We start from the raw sequence: 14,335 nt of genomic DNA, 5'->3' as shown, positions 1-14,335 counted from the left end.
TGCATCACTACTGCACCAAGCCCAGATACGGGAAGCATCACAATAAACTGTGTAAGGCCCTGAACCCGTGGGCAAAACCAACACCGGTGCCGTGGTCAGAGCTGTCTTGAGCTTCTGAAAGCTCTCCTCACACTCGTCTGACCACCTGAACTGGGCACCCTTCTGGGTCAACCTGGTCATTGGGGCTGCTATAGATGAAAACCCCTCCACGAACCGACGATAATAACCTGCTAACCCCAAGAAACTCCGAATCTCAGTCGTTGATGCTGGTCGAGGCCAGTTCTTGACCGCCTCAATCTTCTCCGGGTCCACCTGAATACCCTCTACTGATACAACATGACCCAGAAATGCAACCGAACTCAACCAGAACTCGCACTTCGAGAACTTAGCATACAACTGACTATCCTTCAGAGTCTGAAGAACCACTCTGAGGTGCTGCTCGTGTTCCTCCCGGCTACGGGAGTACACCAGAATATCATCAATAAAGACTATCACGAACAAATCTAGATAAGGCCTGAACACTCGGTTCATCAACTCCATAAATGCTGCTGGGGCATTGGTCAACCCAAATGACATGACTAAAAAACTCATAGTTCTCATACCGAGTGCGGAATGCTATCTTAGGGACATCAGACGCCCCATATCCTCAGCTGATGGTAGCCAGATCTCAAGTCTATCTTTGAAAACACCTTTGCTCCCTGAAGCTGGTCAAACAAATCATCAATCCTCGGCAGTGGATACTTGTTCTTTGTCGTCACTTTGTTCAATTGTCGGTAATCAATACACATCCGCATCGAACCATCCTTCTTCTTCACAAATGACACCGGCGCACCCCAAGGAGAAACACTAGGCCTGATAAAACCCTTCTCTAGTAAATCCTGCAACTGGTCCTTTAACTCCTTCAACTCTGGCGGGGCCATGCGATACAGTAGAATAGAAATGGGCATGCGTGCCCGTAGCCAGATCAATATAGAAATCGATATCCCTGTCGGGCGGCATACCCGACAGGTCTGAAGGGAACATCCAGAACTCACGAACCACGGGCACAGAATCGATAAAAGAAACCTCAGTACATAGAATCACGAACATACGCAAAGTAGACCAAACACCCTTTCTTCGCCATACGCCGAGCCTTCACATACGATATAGCACTGCGGGTAGAATGACCCGATACGGCGTAAACTAAGACCGAAGCTTCTCTACCACAAGCCAGAACAGTACCTGCACCTCCACCTCTCGCATCTCTACCTCCACCTCTAATACCTTTACCTCCACCTCTCGCATCTCTACGTTAACCTCTAATACCTTTATCTCCACAAAGCCTTCGAAGACGTAGCTGATCTATCACTGGTCTGTGTTGTTGCTCAGCTGAAGAAGCGGTACATGACCTTGCCACTCGCGAAAGAACAGAGTAGAAATTCAATCAGCATTTGAGAAACCAAATCGCACGACAAGAAGGACAATGAGAGGTTTTCCTAACTCAATAGACTTTGGGGGACAAGTACAGACGTCTCCGTACCTACCCCTCAGACTCTACTACGTTTGTCCGTGAGTTGTGAAACCTATGTAACCTAGTGCTCTGATACCAACTTGTCACGACCCGGGTTTCCCACCATCAGAGCCGTGATGGCGCCTACTCGTGGTAGCTAGGAAAGCCAACTTATTTACCTTTTCATCAATAAACAATTATCTTAACAGTTTGTAGCATCAATATAGAACATGAAATCTACTAAGAACAGTAGCGGAAGTCTGTCTTATAAATATGAAACAAAATGCGGAATAGTCAATAATAACCTCTACCCAAGATTTGGTGTCACATTACTCACGAACTACTAAGAATATACTAAATACAAAGGTATGAAAGAAATATATAAGTTGTCTGTCTCGAAAACAATGAGGCAACAGTCAAAATAGAGAACATAGAGAAGAGACGTCGGGCCTGCGGACGCCTGCAAGGCTACCTCAGTCTCGTGAAAATGAAATCCTGCTCCCGTACTACTGCTGCTGCTGCTCCTCAAAACCTGGACCTGTGCAAAAATGCACAGAAGTGTAGCATCAGCACAACCGACCCCATGTGCTGGTAAGTGTCTAGCCTAACCAGGCGAAGTAGTGACGAGGCTAGACTGGACACCACATAAACCTGTGCAGTTATAAATATATAGCGAAAATCGAATACAAAGCAATTAACAATATGGGAGGGGGAAACATGCTATGGGGAGATACAATATTAACAGTAACCCAGGGTAATAAACTAAAGCAACTTAGATCCACCATAAACAAGGAATCAATACTCAATATAAACACAGAGCATCAAATAACTGTTGCGGCGTGCAACCCGCTCCATAATTACCATTGTTGCGGCGTGCAACCCGCTCCACAAATACCACTGTTGCGGCATGCAACCCGACCCATATCATTTATCATGTATCATTGTTGCGGCGCGCAACCCGACCCTCACATATTATTGTTGCGGCGTGCAACCCGATCCTCAATATCATTGTTGCGGCGTGCAACCCGATCCTCAATATCATTGTTGCGGCGTGCAACCCGCTCCACCAAGATCATATTTCCTCATCGAAACCACAGTCACAAATACGGGGCAAGAGAGTAAATAAACAATAATGAAAATCCCGGCAAGGGAATACACATGACAAACAACTTAATAATCTCAGTATCCCGGCAAGGGAGAGAAAAAAAAAACCAACAACAGAATTAACAAAACGTCCGGCAAGGGAATAACCAGTAACTTTTTCCATTTCTTTCTTTTCTTACTCCACGATATCACTGGAGCCCAAGCTCCAAGGAATTCTTATCTCATATTCCGTCACAAACAACAATATAACGACATCCCAGTGAGGGAACAAAACATTATCTCAAATATCCTGGCAAGGGAATTACTATACCCACATTAGTTCCAACATCTAACCACCACATTAGTTCCAGCACCTAACCACCACAGCTATAACCAACCTATTACCACACTCGACCACCTCAGTTATATCTAACCGACTACCACACCCAACCAACCCATCTATAACTATAGTCATCATACGACACAAGGAAACATTAACCTAAGCGACCCTAGTATCCGTTAAGAACACAATGCAGAGGAATCACAACCCAACAATAGCCCGCCAAGAGGGCAACATAATGATCTCTCCTCTTTCTCTCTTTTACTTCACAATTCTTTTCACAACTCGAGCAGATGCTCCAAAGGTTCAATTATCACTTATACTTTCACAATTTGTTCTACAACTGGAGCCGACGCTCCTCAATGAATCAAGTTATTTCATATACTTTCAATATTCGTATCACAGTTCTAGCCAATGCTCCTAGGAATCAAATTATCATATCACCATTCACATGTTATTCACACATATAGAAATATCCCAATAAATATGAAAATTCACANGCTTATGATCTCAGTATATTGTTCACATGTTCACTCTAGGATGAATTTGGACGTTAGTCAAACAAACTGAAAGATAAACAATTAGAAATGATTATAGCATTATCAGTATTAAGTCTAAGCCCTGGCCCCTGATCAACACTAAATTGGATTAAACCCTGTCTCTGGGCCTGCGTAACATTGCGTTCCGACTGGGCTAGGGTCATTTGGCCCAGGTGTTTTGCAGTCACATAGTCATTTAATTTTGTTGCATTAATTAAATAGCATTGAAACCATCCCTGAATTGCCCATGCTTGGGCTCCTGACATTTAGGCTATGAAATTGGGCCCATCGCCTATTTAATTGCCCAAGTGGACGATTTGATTCCTGGCAGTCCGAAGATGAGCATGTTCACTATTGGGCTGATGCTGAAGCCCAATGCTGGAAGTTGAAGGCATTTTGGGAGTTTATTCCGAAGCCCAAAGGGTTTAAGGGTCTAGTTCATAATTTAAAATAATATAAATTTGGGCTTTCGAGTTAGGTAGCGGATTCAAATTAAAAGTTTTTCCCTTTTTTTGAATCCGGACTTGAACCTGAGGCCCGAATTTTATAAAATTAATTAATTAGGTTTCTTTAGAGACAAATTCAATATACAATTATAGTTTGCTCTAGGATGGCCTTTAAATAATAAAATGAGATGAGCCTCGCCAAACAAAATGCATAAATTGCGGGGCCCTCTTTAAATGCTTATATTAAAATACTTAGAGTTCAGGGCGTGCCGTTTAGCGAATTTCACGGCCTCCCGCAAAGATAATAACACGTTAGTCGCTTAGGCGCGTTTTAATAATTTTACCTCCCCAAATACGGGTGTGCATTTCATGCAACCCAAATCCAAATCCCAAAACGTTGAATAAAAATGTGTCGAGGATCCGGGTGCATTTCATGTGATATGATCCGAAAACATGTTTTTAAACGACGTTCACTTTATAAAATTTAACTAAAAGCGGTAAGTAATTTTAAAATTGCACAATAGGATAACATGTATTAAAATCAGATTTTTGCCAAATATAGCAGTTGAGCGACCGTGCTAGAACCACGGAACTCGGGAGTGCCTAACCCCTTCTCCCGGGTTAACAGAATTCCTCACCCGGATTTCTGGTTCGCGACTGTTAAACAGAGTCAAACCCTTCCTCGATTCAGGATTCAAACCGGTGACTTGGGACACCATAAATCTCCCAAGTGGCGACTCTGAATCTCTTAATAAACGAATCCCGTTTCGATTGTCCTTTAATTGGAAAAACTCCTTTTATTATACCCTTCCCCGGGGTGTAGTAGTAAAAAAGGAGGTGTGACAAGGACGTGATTATGGTAAATTCTAAGAAGATAGAAATAGTTTAGAAATGGAAAAATCAACTATTCTTATAGAGATGTGCAACTACTTAGGCTTGGCAGGCTACTGCATGCATTTATTACAGACTTTCTTCAAAATAGCAGCACCATTGACCAAGTTAACAAAGAAATACAAAGTTTCAGTATACAAAAGAATGTGAACAGAGCTTTCAGAAGCTTAAGACATATCTAACAACTGCACCAGCATTACTCGTACCATCATGTTCAAGAGTATTCACGGTGTCCTATATGGGTAGGTGTAAGATGTGTTCTCATGCAAAATGATCGTGTTATAGCTTATGCTTCGAGACATATGAATAATCACGAGCGGATATATCTTATGCATGGTTTGGAAATAGCTACACTGGAATTTGCAAAAAAAAAAGTAGAGGTATTACTTATACGACAAAAATTGTGAGATTTATACAGTTTCTAACAGAGAGATCTAACTCTTCTGCAACACTGTTTGATGTAATTACTCAAGGATTATCATTATTTTCTAATCATCCTAAAAGCTAATATTGTGGTTGGTGCATTGAGTAGAAAATTTAGGTAGTTTAGCACACGTAGCTCCTGTAAAGAGACTTTTGGCTAAAAATAGGCACAGACTAGAGGGTACAGGTATTAAATTTTGTTTGGGAAAATTCAGATATACTATTGGCTTATATTCAAGCCAAGTCTTCACCAGTAGAGTGCATAAAGACCACTCAATATTAGGATGGATGATTTTGCAAATATCAAAATAAGCTTCTAGCTGGTAAAAGCAAGGATATGACAATTAACAGTGATGGTAATCTCCGACTACATAATCGGTTATGTGTAGCAAACATAAATAGGTTGAGACATGCTATTTTTGAGGAGCTAACAACTCTTGATACACTATACATCCGAGGTCTAATAAGGTGTACCATGACTAGAAGAAACTCGTATTTATGAGATAAGAAAGAAGAAAATTTTCTTAGTTTGTCTCTAACTATTTGGCTTGTTAGTATGTTAAGGCAATGTGATGACCCAAAGGGTCATCACCTATTTCCTCATCCATTCCGTGCTTTCGAGGCCTTAAAACCTCATTTTTTTACTTGCCTCGATTTGCGTGCGCAGTCCGGGCGCATAGCCGGAAAGCTTTTATGTTGAAATATGTGAATTTCCGTGAAAAATTTGAAGAATTTTGATATTAATATGATTAAAGTTGACTATGGTCAACATTTTTGGTAAACGGACCCGGACCCGAGATTGGACGGTCCCGGAAGGTCCGTAGAAAAATATGGGACTCGGACATGTGCCCGGAATCGAATTCCGAGGTCTAGAGCCCGAGGAAAGAATTTTGCTGTGAAATTGTTTTTCTGAAATTATTAAGGAAAATGGAAACGAAAATTGATTAAAAGACTATGGTATCGGGCTCGTATTTTGGTTCCGACGCCCGGTACAAGTCTTAAATATGTGTTAAGCTCTTTCTGTAAAGTTTGGTCGAAATCGGGCGTCGTTTGACCTGTTTCAGACTCGAAATGGAAATTTGAGGTTTTATGAACATTTCAAAGAAAATCATGAGTTTTGAGGCTTGATTCTATGTATATGATGTTATTTTGGCGATGTGATCGCGCGAGTAAGTCCGTAGGATGTTTTTGAGGTTGTGTGCATGTTTGGTTTGGAGCCCCGAGGGCTCGGGTTAGTTTTGGATAGGCATCGGATTGCAGTTCTCATGTTTTAAAAATCTGGTATGCTGGCTTCTGCAATTTTCGCAAATGCGAAGGGAAGACTCGCAATTGCGAGCTCGCAAATGCGAGCATTGCTTCGCAATTGCGAAGTCTGGAGAAAATGGGGCACTGTCGCAAATGCGATGGGTAGGCTCGCAAATGCGATGCCTCTTTCGCAAATGCGAAACCCCGCCTGTAGGCCCAGTGTTCGCAAATGTGAACCAAGAATTGCAATTCCCAGCCCTGTCTTGTTCGCAAATGCAAACCAAGGCTCGCAATTCCCATATCCGAGGCCCAGCAAATTTTATACTTAGTCGAATTTTCGTCACTTTTCACCATTCTTTCAAAACCCAAACACCATAGGCGATTTTTCAAGAGCAAACTTCATCCCAAATTATTTGTAAGTTGATTTTTACTCAATTCTTTCAACTTTTAACATCATTAAACATGTTTTCCACTTGAAATCAAGGATTTTTCATGGGTGAAATTGTGGTTTTTGGGTAGAACCTAGGTTTTCCATAAATTGGGGAGTTGGACCTCGATTTGAGGTCCGATTTCAAAACAAATTATGTATTTGAACTCGTGGGGGAATGGGTAACCGGATTTTGGTTCGAACCTCGAGTTTTGACCACGTGAGCCCGGGGGCGATTTTGGAATTTTTGGGAAAAACTTGGGAAACTCATTTTTATGCATTCAAATTGATTCATATAATGCTTATTAAAGTAATTGAGCAAATTGTGATTAGATTCGAGCGAATTGGAGGTGGAACCGCGAGGTAAAGCAATAGTTGAGGATTAAGTGGATTTCAAGGCTTTGAGGTAAGTGTTTGGTTTAACCCTAGCTCGAGGGAATAGGAGTTGAGTCTTGTTGCTAATTGCTATGTGATCNGGTCGGCCACTAGCGTTGCCGAACCGTCGCCGCTTATCTGTAAATACGGGGCTCCTTTTTTTTGAATTAAGAACTTTACTTCTTCATTGCGTTCTCTCTAATTCCTTCTTCTCTTCATCTCTTTCTCTCATCACCTGCTTCCTCCGCACTTTAAGTGCCGGAAAACGCCAAGCTCCGCCACCTTCCGCATCTCTTAACTTAGAACCATGGCAAAAACCTCTAAAATAGTTCCTCAAAAAGAGAAAGCTTCTTCTTCCTCTTCTCAGCCAACCAAACTTGTGGCGCCGGCCCTTCACGAGATCATTCCCGGCCTTGTGTGATAAAGAAAGATTTCAACATTGAAAATCCTACCAATATCCTAGGCCGATGCGAACATGTATCTCGATACATTAGTTTGATATCGAAGAAGCATCTCAAGGCCATGAAGCGCTCACAGTTCATTAATGGTTAGTTCCTTTCAGTGCGCCAATGGTGTAACGACCCGACCGGTCGTTTTGAGCTCTAGCGCATTGTTCAGCAGTCTGAGACCATGAACAGCTTCATTTCAGGTATTATGACTGGTCGAAATTAAGTTTCGGAAGTTCAGAGTTGATTTGGAAAGAGAATTCTCATTTTGGAAGCATTAAGTTGAAAGAATTAACTAGGATTGGAATTTTGAGTAAACGACCTCGGAATCGGGATCCGAAGGTTCCAGCAGGTTCGTATGATGATTTCGGACTTGGGCGTATGCCCGGATCGGGTTTTGGATGACCCGCGAGCATTTTGGCGCCTATTGTGGAAAGTAGCATTTTGAAAGAAATTTCATAAGTTTGGGTTGAAGTGCATTTCAGTGATATCGATGTCCGTTTGGGATTCCGAGTCTGGGAGCAGCTCCGTATGGTGATTCTGGAGTTGGGAGCGCGATCGGAAGTGAATTCGGAGGTCCGTAGGTCATGTGTTAGACTTCAGCACTGTCCAGTTGGATAAGGATTTATCTTATGAGGAGGAGCCGGTAGCTATTCTGGACCGGCAGGTTCGTTAGTTGAGATCTAGGAGTTTTCCCTCTGTTCGTGTTCAGTGGAGTGGTCAGCCCCTTGAGGCCTCGACCTGGGAGTCCCAGTCTGACATGCGGAGCCGTTATCCACATTTGTTCCCCGACTCAGGTACTTCTTTCTTTTGTCCGTTCGAGGACGAATGGTTGTTTTAGAGGTGGAGGATGTGACGACCCAAAGGGTCATCACCTGTTTCCTCACTCGTTCCGTGCTTCCGAGGCCTTGAAAACCTCATTTTTACTTGCCTCGATTTGCGTGCACAGTCCGGGCGCGTAGCCAAAAAAATTTTTATGTTGAAATTTGTGAATTCTGAGAAAAATTTGAAGAATTTTGATATTAACATGATTAAAGTTGACTTTGGTCAACATTTTTGGCAAACGGACCCAGACCCTAGATTGGACGGTCCCAGAAGGTCCGTAGAAAAATATGGGACTCGGGCATGTGCCCGGAGTCGAATTCCAAGGTCTAGAGCCCGAGGAAAGAATTTTTCTGCGAAATTGTTTTTCTGAAACTATTAAGGAAATTGAAAATGAAAATTGATTAAAAGACTGTGGTATCGGGCTCGTATTTTGGTTCCGACACCCGGAACAAGTCTTATATATTCTTTAAGCGCTTTCTGTAAAGTTTGGTCGAAATCGGACGTCATTTGACGTGTTTCGGACCTAAATATCTAAAGTGGAAGTTTATGAAGTTTAGAAGAAAATCATGAGTTTTGAGGCTTGATTCTATGAACATAATGTTATTTTGGCGATTAGATCGCACGAGTAAGTCCGTGGGATGTTTTTGAGGTTGTGTGCATGTTTCTTTTGGAGCCCCGAGGGCTCGGGTGAGTTTTGGATAGGCTTCAGATTGCATTTTCTCATTTTTAAAAATCTGGTATTTTCAGTGCTGGTGTCTTCGCATTTGCGAAGAAATGATCGCAAATGCGACCACTTGATCGCAAATGCGAAAAAGGGGAGACTTTGCTTGGGTCGCAAATGCGACAATATGTTAGCATATGCGAGGGCCGCCCAGTCGCAAATGCGACTTCTTCCTTCGCAAATGCGATAGCCCCATTTTCCCTCTGTGTTCGCAAATGCGGGAAAAGGCTCGTAAATGCGTGGTAGGGGTCATCGCAAATGCGATGTAATTTTCGCAAATGCGAAAATTGCCTCCAGACCCAAGTTCGCAAATGCGAACTAAAATGTTCGCAATTCCCAAGCCTGTTTTGTTCGCAAATGCGAACCTATGTTCGCATTTCCCATATCCGAGGCCCAGCAAATTTTATACTTAGTCGAATCTTCATCACTTTTCACCATTCTTTCAAAATCCAAACACCATAGGCGATTTTTCAAGAGCAAACTTCATCCCAAAATCATTTGTAAGTTAATTTTTACTCAATTCTTTCAACTTTTAACATCATTAAACATGTTTTCCACTTGAAATCAAGGATTTTCATGGGTGAAATTGGGGTTTTTGGGTAGAACCTAGGTTTGCCATAAATTGGGGAGTTGGACCTCGATTTGAGGTCCGATTTCAAAACAAATTACATATTTTATCTCGTGGGGGAATGGGTAACCGGATTTTGGTTCGAACCTCGAGTTTTGACCACGTGGGCCCGGGGGCATTTCTGGAATTTTTGGGAAAAAACTTGGGAAATTCATTTTTATGCATTCGAATTGTTTCATATAGTGTTTATTAAAGTAATTGAGCAAATTGTGATTAGATTCGAGCGAATTGGAGGTGGAACCGCGAGGTAAAGCAATAGTTGAGGATTAAGTGGATTTCAAGGCTTTGAGGTAAGTGTTTGGTTTAACCCTAGCTTGAGGGAATAGGAGTTGAGTCTTGTTGCTAATTGCTATGTGATCGAGTACGATGTATAGGCATGGTGACGAGTATCTATACATTGGTGTCTAGCATGACCGTGAGTCCTTATAATGTGATTATCATGAACTGATTGTGAATTTCATGTTTATTGGAGTATTTCTATATGTTGTGAATAACATGTGAATGGTGATATGATAATTTGATTCCTTGGAGCATTGGCTCGAACTGTGATATGAATGTTGAAAGTATATGAAATGACTTGATTCATTGAGGTGCGTCGGCTCCAGTTGTAGGACGAATTGCGAAAGTATAAGTGATAATTGAACCTCTGGAGCATCTGCTCGAGTTGTGAAAAGAATTGTGAAGTAAAAGTGAGAAAGAGGAGAGATCATTATGTTGCCCTCTTGGCGGGCTATTGTTGGGTTGTGATTCCTCTGCATTGTGTTCTTAAAGGATACTAGGGTCGCTTAGGTTAATGTTTCCTTGTGTCGTATGATGACTATAGTTATAGATGGGNGCAAATGCGATGCCTCTTTCGCAAATGCGAAACCCCGCCTGTAGGCCCAGTGTTCGCAAATGCGAACCAAGGATCGCAATTCCCAGCCCTGTCTTTTTCGCAAATGCGAACCAAGGCTCGCAATTCCCATATCCGAGGCCCAGCAAATTTTATACTTAGTCGAATTTTCGTCACTTTTCACCATTCTTTCAAAACCCAAACACCATAGGCGATTTTTCAAGAGCAAACTTCATCCCAAATTATTTGTAAGTTGATTTTTACTCAATTCTTTCAACTTTTAACATCATTAAACATGTTTTCCACTTGAAATCAAGGATTTTTCATGGGTGAAATTGTGGTTTTTGGGTAGAACCTAGGTTTTTCATAAATTAGGGAGTTGGACCTCGATTTGAGGTCCGATTTCAAAACAAATTATATATTTGAACTCGTGGGGGAATAGGTAACCGGATTTTGGTTCGAACCTCGAGTTTTGACCACGTGGGCCCGGGGCGATTTTGGAATTTTTGGGAAAAACTTGGGAAACTCATTTTATGCATTCAAATTGATTCATATAATGCTTATTAAAGTAATTGAGCAAATTGTGATTAGATTCGAGCGAATTGGAGGTGGAACCGCGAGGTAAAGCAATAGTTGAGAATTAAGTAGATTTCAAGGCTTTGAGGTAAGTGTTTCGTTTAACCCTAGCTTGAGGGAATAGGAGTTGAGTCTTGTTGCTAATTGCTATGTGATCGAGTACGATATATAGGCATGGTGACGAGTATCTATACATTGGTGTCTAGCATGACCGTGAGTCCTTATAACGTGATTATCATGACTTGGTTGTGAACTCCGTGTTTATTGGAGAATTTCTATATGTTTTGAATAATATGTGAATGGTAATATGATCATTTGATTCCTGGGAGCATAGGCTCGAATTGTGATACGAATATTGAAATTATACGAAATGACTTGTTTCTTTGGAGCGTTGGCTCAAAATAGTAGAGTGAACTCTAAGATAAGAAAAGTAAGAAAGAGAAAGCGTTGTTGGTTATTCCCTTGCCAGGATGTTTGTCGAATATTTACTTATTTTTATGCCCCTTAATTGTGACTGTTGTTTGGGGAGTCGAACTGTTAAATGATATTGAGGATCGGGTTGCACGCTGCAACAACGATATTGAGGATCGGGTTGCACGCCGCAACAGTAAAAGGTGAGGATCGGGTTGCGCGCCGCAACAATGATACATGATAAAGGATATGGGTCGGGTTGCACGCCGCAACAGTGGTATTTGTGGAGCGGGTTGCACGCCGCAACAATAGTAATTATTGAGCGGGTTGCACGCCGCAACAGTTATTGAGGCTATGTGTTTGTACTGGAGTATTGATTCTTTGTTCATTGTGAACCTAAGTTGTTTTAGTTGTTACTCTGGATTGCTGTTAATATTGTATCTCCCCTTAGCATGTCTCCCCTCCCATGTTGTTAATTACTTGGTATTCGATTCCCGTTGTATAGTTATAACTGCACAGGTTTACGTGATGTCCAGTCTAGCCTCGTCACTACTTCGTCGGGGTTAGGCTAGACACTTACCAGCGCATAGGGTCGGTTGTGCTGATGCTACACTTCTGTGCATTTTTGCACAGGTTCAGGTTTTGAGGAGCAGCAGCAGCAGTAGTTCGGGAGCAGACTTTCCTATTCACGAGACTGAGGTAGCCTTGCAGGCGTCCGCAGGCCCAGTGTCTCTTCTTTATGTTTCCTTTTGACTGTTGCCTCATTGTTTTCGAGATAGACAGCTGTTGTATTTCTTTCAGACCTTTGTATTTAGTTTATTCTTAGTGGTTCGTGAGTAATGTGACACCAAATCTTGGGTAGAGGCTATTGTTGACTATTCCGCGTTTTGATTCAGACTTATAAATTAGACTTCCGCTATTATTATTGTTATTAAATTCCATATTTCTTATTGATGCTATGGATTGTTAACAGATTTATTTATTAATGAAAGGTAAATAAGTTGGCTTGCCTAGCTACCACGAGTAGGCGCCATCACGATCCCGATGGTGGGAAATCCGGGTCGTGACAAGTTGGTATCAGAGCACTAGGTTACATAGGTCTCACAACTCACGGACAAACTCAGTAGAGTCTGGGGGGTCGGTACGGAGACGTCTGTACTTGTTCCCCAGAAGGCTATTGTGTTAGGAAAAATGTCTCATTTGTTCTTTCTCGTCGTGCGGTTTGGTTTCTAAATGCTGATTGAATTTCTACTCTGTTCTTTCGCAGATGGTGAAAACACGCGCTTCCTCATCTACTGATCAGCAGTTCGAGCCCCAAACAGCTCCCGCTAGGGGCAGAGGACGTGGCCATGCTAGGGGCCGAGGTAGGAGCAGGGCTCAACCCCAAGAAGCAGCACCAGTGGCGGAGCCCCATGTTGACCTTGAGGAGGAGGTTCCGACCCCAGCTGTAGCGGTTCCGGTGGGCCCAGCTCAGGTCCCAGAGGGGTTTATTGCTACCGTAGTTCTTCAGGACGCTTTGGTCCGGTTGGTGGGCTTCATGGAGAGTGTCACCCGAGCAGGATTGCTTCTTGTAGCACCAGCCACTTCCTAGGCGGGAGGAGGAGCCCAGACTCTTGCTGCACGTACTCTGGAGCAGGTAGCTCCCCAGACTCAGATTCCACCGGGCCAGCCAGCTGCGGCAGTTCAGCCGGGGGTAGTTGCACAGGCCGGTGATGGAGCGGCTATGTCCGCAGATGCTTTGTGGAGGCTGGACAGGTTCACCAAGCTCTTCACTGCTACATTCAGTGAAGCTTCTTCTGAGGACCTCCAGGATTTCTTATATAGCTGCCACGAGGTCCTTCGGAACATGGGCATTGTGGAGTCCAATGGAGTTTATTTTGCGGCCTTTCGTCTATCTGGATCCGCCAAGACTTGGTGGAGGGATTACTGTTTAGCCAGACCAGCAGGGTCGCCGCCTTTGACTTGGGATCTGTTTTTTGGGTTGTTTCTAGAAAAGTTTCTTCCCGTTACTCAGAGGGATGCTTACCGGAGACAGTTTGAGCGTCTCCAGCAGGGGTCTATGACGGTCACTAAGTATGAGACCCGATTTATCGATCTAGCTCGCCATGCCCTCGTCATACTCCCCACTGAGAGGGAGAGGGTGAGGATATTTATTGATGGTTTGATCCAGCCTATTCGTCTTCAGATGGCCAGAGAGGCGGGGAGTGATATTACTTTTCAGGAGGCGGCCAATGTGGCCCGGAGGATCGAGATGGTTCTGCCACAGGGGGGTGGTTATAGAACAGACAAGAGACCCCGTCACACAGGTCGGTTCAGTGGTGCCTCATCTGGGGGCAGGGATTCTTATGATAGGGGTCAGCCTTCCAGGCCTTTCCAGTTATCCCTCTAGGTTTCTCAGGATGCCCCAGGTGATCATGGTTCCCGTGGGCATTTCTCAGATCAGCAGTCACTCAGTGCACCGCCAGCTCCCATCAGTGCACTGCCACTTCAAAGTTTTCGTGGAGGTCACTCGGGTCGCCAGGGCCGGCCACAGCGTTCGGAGGGATGTTATGAGTGTGGTGAGTATGGTCACATCAGGAGAGCTTGCCCGAGATTGAGGGGTACCCAGTCTCAGCAGCAGGGTCCCCGTCCTATGATT

This window comes from Nicotiana attenuata, chromosome 5 (assembly GCF_001879085.1).
Source record: "Nicotiana attenuata strain UT chromosome 5, NIATTr2, whole genome shotgun sequence".
Taxonomy (NCBI): Eukaryota; Viridiplantae; Streptophyta; class Magnoliopsida; order Solanales; family Solanaceae; genus Nicotiana; species Nicotiana attenuata.
Note: the sequence above shows the minus strand (reverse complement) of the source record.